This window comes from Cyclopterus lumpus, chromosome 25 (assembly GCF_009769545.1).
Source record: "Cyclopterus lumpus isolate fCycLum1 chromosome 25, fCycLum1.pri, whole genome shotgun sequence".
Classification (NCBI taxonomy): Eukaryota; Metazoa; Chordata; class Actinopteri; order Perciformes; family Cyclopteridae; genus Cyclopterus; species Cyclopterus lumpus.
Genome location: NC_046990.1, coordinates 4,262,235 through 4,273,598, shown reverse-complemented (window position 1 = coordinate 4,273,598; position 11,364 = coordinate 4,262,235).

The window sequence follows — 11,364 nt, the reverse complement described above, 5'->3', positions numbered from 1 at the left end:
CAAACCAGCTTTGCTTATTCTATGTAATACATTTATGCAAAAAGTTGCCTTGATTTTGTTAAGTAGATCAAGCAGGATATTTTTATCAGTGTGTAGTAATGTGGACACTTGGACTTGTAAAGATAACTCGTTCTAGTACTGCTTACTTAATATAACTTGGATCTTTAAGTTGTCTGAATTTACATTTTATAGTTAACCTAACTAATAATTTAGAGTTAACTATACTAATGTTTACTGCAATTACTTGAGTTGCCTAAACTCAGTTTTTTTCAGTTTTAAGAACTTAAAATTATTGAGCTACTTTACTGAAATGTTGAGGCAATCGGTTTCCTGACTTTTTTCAAGTAAAGTCAAGTTATTACATTTTACAGTGTAGTGCTACCATACATGAACTTCTATGACTGGAAAGCTCAGGTGGAACACCATGTAGATAAAAACAAAGAGAGCAGGGAAAGGGCGAACCTGACCAAAAAAGAAGCAAAGCAAATGTCACAAACCTCAGTGCAGCAGATACCAGCACAAACACCAGAACCTTACGTCCCAAATAGTCCGTATCCAGCACCTCTGCCATATCCATATGCACTGATCTATCAACTGCCACATCAAGCCACATTTGCACCACCTGAAGCCCAGTTCCCTCAACCTTATGTCGCGCAGCAGGCGGGTCAGCAGCCCGTAACTGGGGCTCCACCGTACGGAGGGTTTAGACAACCGAGAAGACGGTGGGCGAGGGGAGGTAGGGGTAACGGTAGGGGCTACGGAGGATTTAGACAGAGAAATAATAACTGTTTCAACTGTGGTCAGGCTGGACATTGGGCTAATGCCTGACATTTTCTGCAAAAGGAATTAGCAGTCTCAGTCAGGACCGCCTCAGTACTCCCATAATGTCTATCCCCGCCATAACAAGCATCCAACAGACAGACACAGTCACAAGGCAATAGTGATCCGTGGCACCAGAGAGACACATAATTAGGGGTGCCCAGATCCAATGGCTGACAGCGACCTGTATTCACCCAGCAAAAATGTGCCACACCACGCTGCAACAGTCACCAAATGATTTAACTGGGGACTAAAGAGACACTTGGAAAAGAAGCGGAGCTCTGGTGGGGCAGAATGGATGATTATGACTTCACAACTCTGCATGACACCATCCAGCAATGGGGACCTTGGTTCAAGGTCCTGCATCCGTACTCGGCACCAGGGGACCAAAAAACATTGTACCTTTAACTAATACCCTAATACAAGAAGAGACTCATATTATCCTGTGGGAAGGCCTGGAACATGAGAGTGAGGTTCATGGAAACCCAACTATGAAGGCTCAGGAAGTCTATGCAGGGAAGCAAGGAGTAGCAGCGGCTGTAGAGTTGACACCGGAGTTGCAGGTTTTTATGCATTCAGTGACACCTCAGCCCCACGCATCACAGTGTTGGTCCAGAGTGGGGGCGGAGCAAAGAACATGGGTCCAATGGTAAAGGCAGGGATTGAGGCTACGGACTGGGTTCCCACGTAGAATTAAAAACTTGCAGAATTGCACACACATCGAAGGTCCAGTTAGTCCCAGATACACACATGCTTAGCGGCACACATGGTAGAGAAAACACTGATCATGGGGACACTGAAAACATGCTAGGCTTATTTCCAGACATCTTTAGGACAGAAGGGTGGACTGATTCCGATGGCTCCCGTTGGGATAGAGTTGAAACCAGGGACGATTCCAATTTATCGTCACTAGTATAAGATGATAAAAAGGCTGTTGAAAGCAGGTGTAATGGAGAGGACGAGGTCCCCCTGGAATACGTCTATTAATCCGGTCCCTGAACCTGGAAAATCAGACTACAGAAAGTCCATGATCTGAGGCCAATAAATAAGGTTGTAGTGCCAACTCACTATGACACCCCTAACCCATACACAATGTTGTGGGTCCAGACAAGACATGGTTCTACTGCATTGATTTGGCAAATGCATTTTTAACTAGATGTTGATGAAAAGGACGGATTTATGAATTCCGTCCTTTGTCAAAAGGAGGATTGGAGTAATTAAAAATATGTTTTGAACAGAGAGAGGAAGACAAAGCAGTAGAATGTAAGGGGAAGTGTAAGAAGAGAGGAGAGAAGTGGACCGTTTAAAGCGGACTAGAAAGCTTATGGTATATAGAGAGAGGAAGTGGAAAGAAGAGAAAAAGAAAAGAAGAATGAGGGAGAGAAAAAAGAAATAACAACACATGGGCTTTCGCCCATGGGGCCCGGTCGGGCTCAGCCCGAAAAAAAAAAATGGAGCAGCAGTCACCCTGTGGACCCACCACCCGCAGGGAGAATTATCGGGGTCGGGTGCTATGTAGACCGGGCGGCGGGCCAGGCGGGAGACCTGGGCGGGCCGATCGCTGGCGGCATAGACTAGCTCTAGGGACGTGGAACGTCACCTCACTAGCGGGGAAAGAGCCGGAGCTGGTGCAGGAGGTGGAGCGGTACCAGCTAGATATAGTTGGGCTCACCTCCACGCACAGCATGGGCTCTGGAACCAAGCTCCTGGAGAAGCCGTCAAACTGAAGAAGGAGGCCTTTCGGGCCTGGCTGGCCCAGGGGTCTCCTGAAGCAGCTGACGGGTACCGGCGGACCAGAAGGGCTGCAGCGGCGATGGTCGCGGAGGCTAAAACTCGGGCATGGGAGGAGTTCGGGGAGGCCATGGAGAAGGACTTTCGGTTGGCCTCAAGGAAGTTCTGGCAAACCATCCGACGGCTCAGGAAGGGAAAGCAGGATCTACCCCAGGCTGTTCTCAGCAGGGGGGGGGGGGGAACTGCTGACCCAGACTGGGGACATCGTCGGGCGGTGGAAAGAGCACTTTGAGGAACTCCTAAACCCGGCCAACATGTCCCCCGGAGAGGGGGCAGCGCCGGAAGACTTTGGGGTGGTTTCACCCATATCCCTGGCAGAGGTCGCTAAGGTAGTCAAAAAGCTCCTTGGTGGCAAGGCGCCAGGGGTGGATGAGATCCGCCCTGAGATGCTGAAAGCGCTGGACATTGTTGGGCTGTCTTGGTTGACACGCCTTTTCAGTGTCGCATGGGGATCGGGAACAGTGCCCATGGACTGGCAGACCGGGCTGGTGGTTCCCATCTTCAAGAAGGGGGACCGGAGAGTGTGCTCGAACTATCGTGGTATCACACTGCTCTGCCTCCCGGGAAAAGCTTATGCCAGGGTGCTGGAGAAGAGGCTCCGACCGCTTGTTGAACCTCAGATTCAAGACGAACAGTGCGGATTCCGTCCCGGTCGTGGAACAGTGGACCAGCTCTTTACCCTCGCAAGATTACTGGAGGGGTCCTGGGAGTTTGCCCAACCAGTTTACATGTGCTTTGTAGACCTGGAGAAGGCTTTCGACCGGGTCCCTCTGGGGTTTTTGTGGGGGGTGCTGCGGGAGTATGGGGTGCTGGACCCGTTGGCACGGGCCATCCGGTCTCTGTACGCCTGCAGTAGGAGCTGTGTTCGTCTCCTCGGTAGTAAGTCAGACACGTTCCCGGTGGGTGTTGGCCTCCGCCAGGGCTGCCCTTTATCACCGGTCCTGTTCGTGACCTTCATGGACAGGATATCTAGGCGCAGCCAGGGGGCGGAGAGGATCCGGTTCGGGAGTCTCGGGATCGCCTCTCTGCTGTTCGCGGATGATGTGGTCCTGTTTGCCTCCTCGGACTGTGACCTCCAGCATTCACTGGCGTTTTGCAGCTGAGTGCGAAGCGGCAGCGATGAGAGTTAGCACCTCCAAATCTGAGGCCATGGTGCTCTGCCGGAAACCGGCGGATTGCTCCCTCCAGGTGGGGGCAAACTGCCTACCCCAAGCGAAGGAGTTCAACTATCTCGTGGTCTTGTTCACGAGTGAGGGTAAGGTGGAGCGGGAGATCGAAAGGCGGATCGGTGCGGCTGCAGCAGTAAAACAGGCGCTGTACCGGTCCGTCTTGGTGAAGAGGGAGCTGAGCCGGAAGGCAAAGCTCTCCATTTACTGGTCGGTCTACGTTCCAACCCTCACCTATGGTCACGAACTCTGAGTCGTGACCGAAAGAACGAGATCTCGGATACAAGCGGCCGAAATGAGCTTCCTCCGAGGACACGCTGGAGGGATTATATCTCCCGGCTGGCCTTGGAACGCCTCGGGATCCCCCAGAATGAGCTGGAAAGTGTTGCGGGTAAGAGGGAGGCCTGGGTCGGCCTGCTGAACCTGCTGCCACCGCGACCCGACCCCGGATAAGCGGTGATAAATAGATGGATGGATGGATGGATGAAAGAATAGAAAGAAAAGGAGTTCTTCATTCCAAATAACACAGCCCCAGATGGATATTCCACTCAGGCCTTGGACGGTCTGAGCAATGTCCCATCAATTGGCAGAACACTCAGGCAGAGACACCCTCCTGAACAATTGGCTAAATAATATGGTCGGTAAGTGGAAAGGCGTAATTATATCTGTGTTCCTTTCCATAGTTATAGCGATAGTAGTGATGGCCTTATGTGGATGTTGCTGCATTAGACAGTTATGGCTGAAGTGTATCACCACAGCAGTGGACTCCAAATTGCCCCCGTCATATCTCTGGCTCTGTTAGCAGAGGAGCTACAGTAGGAGGAGGATGGCGAGGATGGTATGGTAAGATTCGACATCACTGGATCTGAAGAAGAGACCGAGTTAGACACCTCATTTCTGTACACATAACTTGCTAATGTTTGACCATATCCCATATACGCACACGCATAGAAGGCGTGATACTTTTGTGATAGGGTGATTGTATATTGTTTTTGATTGTGCCATATTATGTTCTTGGAGGATTATCCAGTAGAATAAGAGGGTTACAAATACCTGGAGACAACGGTTCTCTAGTACAAGGGGTACTGGATATAGGTGGGTTTTAGCTTAGCTTTTTATAATTTAGGTACTGATGTTTTTAGGCTGTTAGAGATTTCCACTCTGTTAAATAAGTCACACACACATAGTTATGGACTGATATAGCCCATTCTGGTAGCTTTATATTATTGTTTAGCTACTTAATAAATTATGTACAAAGGGGGATTGATAATGTAAATTCTTATACATTGTCATAATGTTATGCTTTTGTTCAGAATAACAAATAGAAGATGAGAGTTGTGTCTGGGAATGTCTGTGTAACACGTGTGAGTTCCGGCAAAGCATAAAAAAGGGCAACACAGGATATTTCACAGGTAACCGGCTTTATTGTTTCCAGGTTCTGCTTCCGAACACTCAGACAGAGTCTGCTCCCCGCTCTCTCTCTCGTTCTCCAGCTACTACCTGCTCTTATATTGGAGAGACAAACATTCAATTGACCCCAGCTGAGGCGGATTACACATCAAAGCACTGTTCCCTGAAATCTGTGTATGTAAAGGCCGGGTTTTCCGGTTCTAGGGCAGAGTTGTTGTGACTCCCCTGGCATTGCAATCTCAGCGCTTGTACTTCGTTTGTGATCAGAGAAATAAATCTACCAGAACGAGAGAAGTTGTTGGCTGAATTCTTCCAAAGGCTCTTCCCATGCAGACGATTTTGAACAACGCTAACATTAAGCTATCAGTGATTATAAGATATATAAAATATGCCTACTTACCACTTCGAATCATGTTCTATATTTTTTATTTGCTCCCAAGTCTTCTCACATCTCTCGGGTTGCAGCTGAAAGAATAAAGCTATTTTCCTGCCAGGGCACAATGGGATGAATAAAGTATTGTAACAAGTGTGTGTTACCACATACCTCCACCGCCCGACTTAAGCCAGGGTGCCATCCGGCCTAACCTACTCCCCCGCCCCCGCCTCCTCCCCGTGAGAGCGGGAGAGGAAGTTGGCCACAACCATCTGCGTCCCCGGCCTATGTATCACTTTGAAATTAAAAGGCTGTAAAGCCAGATACCACCGAGTAATCCGGGCGTTAGTATCCTTCATGCGGTGGAGCCACTAGAGCAGAGCGTGGTCCGAACAGAGGGTGAATGAGCTCCCCATCAGGTAGTAGGGCAGGGAGTCGACCGCCCACCGGATAGCCAGGTACTCCTTTTCCACAGTGCTGTACCTGGCCTCCCTCTCCGACAGCTTGCGGCTGAGGTACAGCACCGGGCGGTCAACCCCCTCTACCTGCTGGGTCAAAACGGCCCTCTGTTCGACGCATCAGTCTGCAGAGTAAAGGGAAGAGAGAAGTTAGGGGTGTGGAGGAGTGGCTCCCCACAGAGAGCTTGTTTTACCGTCTCAAACACCAACCGGCACTGCTCTGTCCACTGGACCGGATCTGGGGCACCTTTCCGGGTCAGGTCAGTCAAGGGGCTGGTCAAATCTGCAAAATTTGGGATGAACCGCCTATAGTAACCCGCCAGCCCCAAAAACCGCGTCACCTCTTTTTTGGTCTTGGGCCGCGGGCAGGCTGTGATAGCGGCAGTCTTGTCCATTTATTGGCGCACCTGCCCGCCGCCCAAGTGGTACCTGTAAGATTCGTGTTCAAAGCTCCGGGTCCCATGGCCGCAGGAAATTCAGGATTCGAGTTAAAGTTTAACAATATTTAATGGCAAAGATAATACTCATGTAGCGTTCACGATCGTGGGGCCAGAAAGGAGGAACTCTCCACAGACGGAGTGCAGCTCCCAGGGAGCCACAGACCGGGCCTGTCTCGAGTCTCCAGACCAGTAGATCCATGTCCCCAGAACAAATGCTCGGCTATTAGTATGGTCATGCAAATGAATTCACATCTAAAGGTTAGTTCCATTGGTCAGTTCAAAGGATGCCACCATTCTGTTCGCTACGCCAATTTAGTAAACAGGCGAGGTCAAAGCTCACTCTTCCGGTCAAGGACAGGAAGTTCCCCTTCACAATAAAACCCTATTATCCTGCCTTCCGAATAAAAGCAACACATTAGGTTTCAATCGGCATCCATTTTAACTATTGTCTAAACAATAAAACATTCATTCATTCTCATGCATCATACAGTTAATAATTACATTTGTCATTAAAACAGAATAATAAAACAGTGATTCTCTCTTATGTTTCATAATACATTCCTCCAGAATATTCCTCATAATATCCCAAATTAATTATCATATCTTTCTTTATGTATTAATTTAAAACATAAACTTCTTTTATCTACATGTGCAAATACATATAAAATCCACTACAACCTAACATACCCCAGATACTGTACCTCCCTCCGTCCAACTGCACACTTCCCCGGGTTGGCAGTGTGCCACTGAGCCTCTCTGTCACATTCTGTTTAAAGACTATAAACAGATCAGTTTGCTGTAAACTTCACTACCAGACCGTGAGGCTGTGGTGGAGACACAGAGGACACTTAGCGAGGACACTTAGCCAGAGTGAACGACAAAGTTGGTGGTAGGTGCCGATGTCTATTCAAAACACTCATGTCAATAAATCCTTTACAAAACGCTGTTGTCCGTCATACATTTGTATTATATATCTTTATTAATCTCATGTTAAGTTGACACCTGTCTATGCATTCATACAATATACTCTAACCCCGTAGAGATGACGGTCAGCTGTGGGAACTGTGATCCACACAGATTAACGTGTGATACAACAATGTGCTGTTTCACAATGTAATGTTTTACATTAAAGACTACAAACCTTCATCTCTATCATCATAAAGATATTCTACCCTGTACAGCACACATTCATCCGGATGAAAGTCATGTGACTATAAGGACCTTCAATGAATCAATACACAGGATTGTGTGTCTTTTGAAACATTACGGTGCAGCGGCTTGCTGGAGCATTCATTTAGGATTTCGACAGCATTATCAAGAAAAGTTATCCATCTTGATGACAAAAATATTATTTATTGACTGGCAACCAAAATCAGTGGACACGCGGTTCCTATTAAGATTCGACCCGCTGATCATATCCGGCGCCTGACCCTTTTATGTGTCTCCTGTACTACTACCGCAGAGGTATTGAAGAAACTGAAGGATTTACAAAGTACTATTAATTGAACACTCACATTCGTAAATATATCACTAATAATCATCATTAACTGCGTTTTATTTTGTCAGATCAACGTTAATGCACGTAGCTCACCAGAGCGAGTGTTGCCTGTGCAATCACGTGTTTGATTTCGGTAAATGATGCAAGAATAAAAGGTTCACATTTTATTATTATGAAGCATTTTGTAATATGAATGTTATTTGCTTTATACTTCCAGTCAGCCTCTTCCCTCTGTGGCTTAGTGGTAGCACAGAAGACACTGTTTCAAACTGTTTTTCTTTTGCATAGTGTGGTTTGTGAACGGCACAACCTGGCATAGTTTAGGCTCTTATACTGCGATTCATACCAAGTATGGTCTAAAACAGCTTACTAAACATAACTTAGTCACTAGCGTCAATTTTCTTTACTGCCAATTCCGTGAATCTGGCGTATTGAGTTATAATACCTACGCTTCCTGAAACCAACCTAGTTGATTGAAAGTTGAAAATATATAATCTGCTACTGAAAAATGAAAAAAGATATTTTATTCTAAAAAAAAAAACAGAACTGAATCTAAATTATATTTAAACCAACACAACTTTTCATACATCCATCCATTATCACCCGCTTATCTGGGGTCGGGTCGCGGTGGCAGCAGGTTCAGCAGACCGACCCAGGCTTCCCTCTCACCCGCAGCACTTTCCAGCTCATTCTGGTGGATCCCGAGGCGTTCCAAGGCCAGCCGGGAGATATAATCCCTCCAGCGTGTCCTCGGTCTTCCCCGGGGGCCTCCTACCAGTTGGACGTGCCCGGAAAACCTCTAATAGGAGGCATCCAGGAGGCATCCTGACTAGATGCCCGAACCACCTCAGCTGACTTCTTTCGACACGAAGGAGCAGCGACTCGACTCCAAGCTCCCCCCTGATGTCCGAGCTCCTTACCCTATCTCTAAGGCTGAGCCCGGCCACCCTACGGAGGAAGCTCATTTCGGCCGCTTGTATCCGAGATCTCGTTCTTTCGGTCACGACCCAGAGTTCGTGACCATAGGTGAGGGTTGGAACGTAGACCGACCAGTAAATGGAGAGCTTTGCCTTCCGGCTCAGCTCCCTCTTCACCAAGACGGACCGGTACAGCACCAGTTTTACTGCTGCAGCCGCACCGATCCGCCTGTCAATCTCCCGCTCCACCTTACCCTCACTCGTGAACAAGACCCTGAGATACTTGAACTCCTTCGCTTGGGGTAGGCAGTTTGCCCCCACCTGGAGGTGGAGCACCATGGCCTCAGATTTGGAGGTGCTAACTCTCATCCCTGCCGCTTTGCACTCGGCTGCAAAACGCCCCACGGTGTGGGGAGGCAAACAGGACCACATCATCCGCGAACAGCAGAGAGGCGATCCCGAGACTCCCGAACCGGATCCTCTCCGCCCCCTGGCTGCGCCTAGATATCCTGTCCGTGAAGGTCACGAACAGGACCGGTGATAAAGGGCAGCCCTGGCGGAGGCCAACACCCACCGGGAACGTGTCTGACTTACTACCGAGGAGACGAACACAGCTCCTACTGCAGGCGTACAGAGACCGGATGGCCCGTGCCAACGGGTCCAGCACCCCATACTCCCGCAGCACCCCCCACAAAAACCCCAGAGGGACCCGGTCGAAAGCCTTCTCCAGGTCTACAAAGCACATGTAAACTGGTTGGGCAAACTCCCAGGACCCCTCCAGTAATCTTGCGAGGGTAAAGAGCTGGTCCACTGTTCCACGACCGGGACGGAATCCGCACTGTTCGTCTTGAATCTGAGGTTCGACAAGGGGTCGGAGCCTCCTCTCCAGCACCCTGGCATAAGCTTTTCCCGGGAGGCAGAGCAGTGTGATACCACGATAGTTCGAGCACACTCTCCGGTCCCCCTTCTTGAAGATGGGAACCACCACCCCGGTCTGCCAGTCCATGGGCACTGTTCCCGACCCCCATGCGACACTGAAAAGGCGTGTCAACCAAGACAGCCCAACAATGTCCAGCGCTTTCAGCATCTCAGGGCGGATCTCATCCACCCCTGGCGCCTTGCCACCAAGGAGCTTTTTGACTACCTTAGCGACCTCTGCCAGGGATATGGGTGAAACCACCCCAAAGTCTTCCGGCGCTGCCCCCTCTCCGGGGGACATGTTGGCCGGGTTTAGAAGTTCCTCAAAGTGCTCTTTCCACCGCCCGACGATGTCCCCAGTCTGGGTCAGCAGTCCGCCCCCCCCTGCTGAGAACAGCCTGGGTAGATCCTGCTTTCCCTTCCTGAGCCGTCGGATGGTTTGCCAGAACTTCCTTGAGGCCAACCGAAAGTCCTTCTCCATGGCCTCCCCGAACTCCTCCCATGCCCGAGTTTTAGCCTCCGCGACCATCGCCGCTGCAGCCCTTCTGGTCCGCCGGTACCCGTCAGCTGCTTCAGGAGACCCCTGGGCCAGCCAGGCCCGAAAGGCCTCCTTCTTCAGTTTGACGGCTTCCCTCACCCCCGGTGTCCACCACCGGGTTCTCGGGTTGCCGCCACGACAGGCACCGATGACCTTCCGGCCACAGCCCCGAGCAGCCGCGTCCACAATAGAGGCTTTGAACAAGGTCCACTCGGATTCCATGTCCCCAGCCTCCTTCGGGATTTGTGAGAAGTTCTTCCGGAGGTGGGAGTTGAAGACCTCCCGGACAGGATCCTCTGCCAGACGTTCCCAGTTCACCCTCACTACACGTTTGGGCTTGCCAGGTCTTTCTAGCCGAGTCCCCCGCCATCTGATCCAACTCACCACCAGGTGGTGATCAGTTGACAGCTCTGCTCCTCTCTTCACCCGAGTGTCCAAGACATACGGCCGCAGATCAGATGATACGATTACAAAGTCGATCATTGATCTCCGGCCTAAGGTGTTCTGGTACCAGGTACACTTATGAGCACCTTATGTTCGAACATGGTGTTCGTTATGGACAAACTGAACAGAAGTCCAACAACAAAACACCATTCGGGTTCAGATCGGGCAAGCCGTTCCTCCCAATCACGCCCCGCCAGGTTTCTCTGTCATTGCCCACGTGAGCGTTGAAGTCTCCCAGGAGAACTATGGAGTCGGCAGGCGGCGCCCTTTCTAGGACACCTCCCACCGACTCCAAGAAGGCCGGATACTCCGAAATGCTGTTCGGTGCATAAGCACAAACAACAGTCAGAGCCTTACTCCCCGCAACGCAGGGAGGCGACCCTCTCGTTCCCCGGGGAAAACTCCAACACAGCGGCGCTCAGCCGGGGGCTCGTGAGTATCCCCACTCCCGCCCGGCGCCTCTCACCCTGGGCAACTCCAGAAAAGGACAAAGTCCAACCCTTCTCCAGGAGCTTGGTTCCAGAGCCCATGCTGTGCGTGGAGGTGAGCCCAACTATATCTAGCTGGTACCGCTCCACCTCCTGCACCAGCT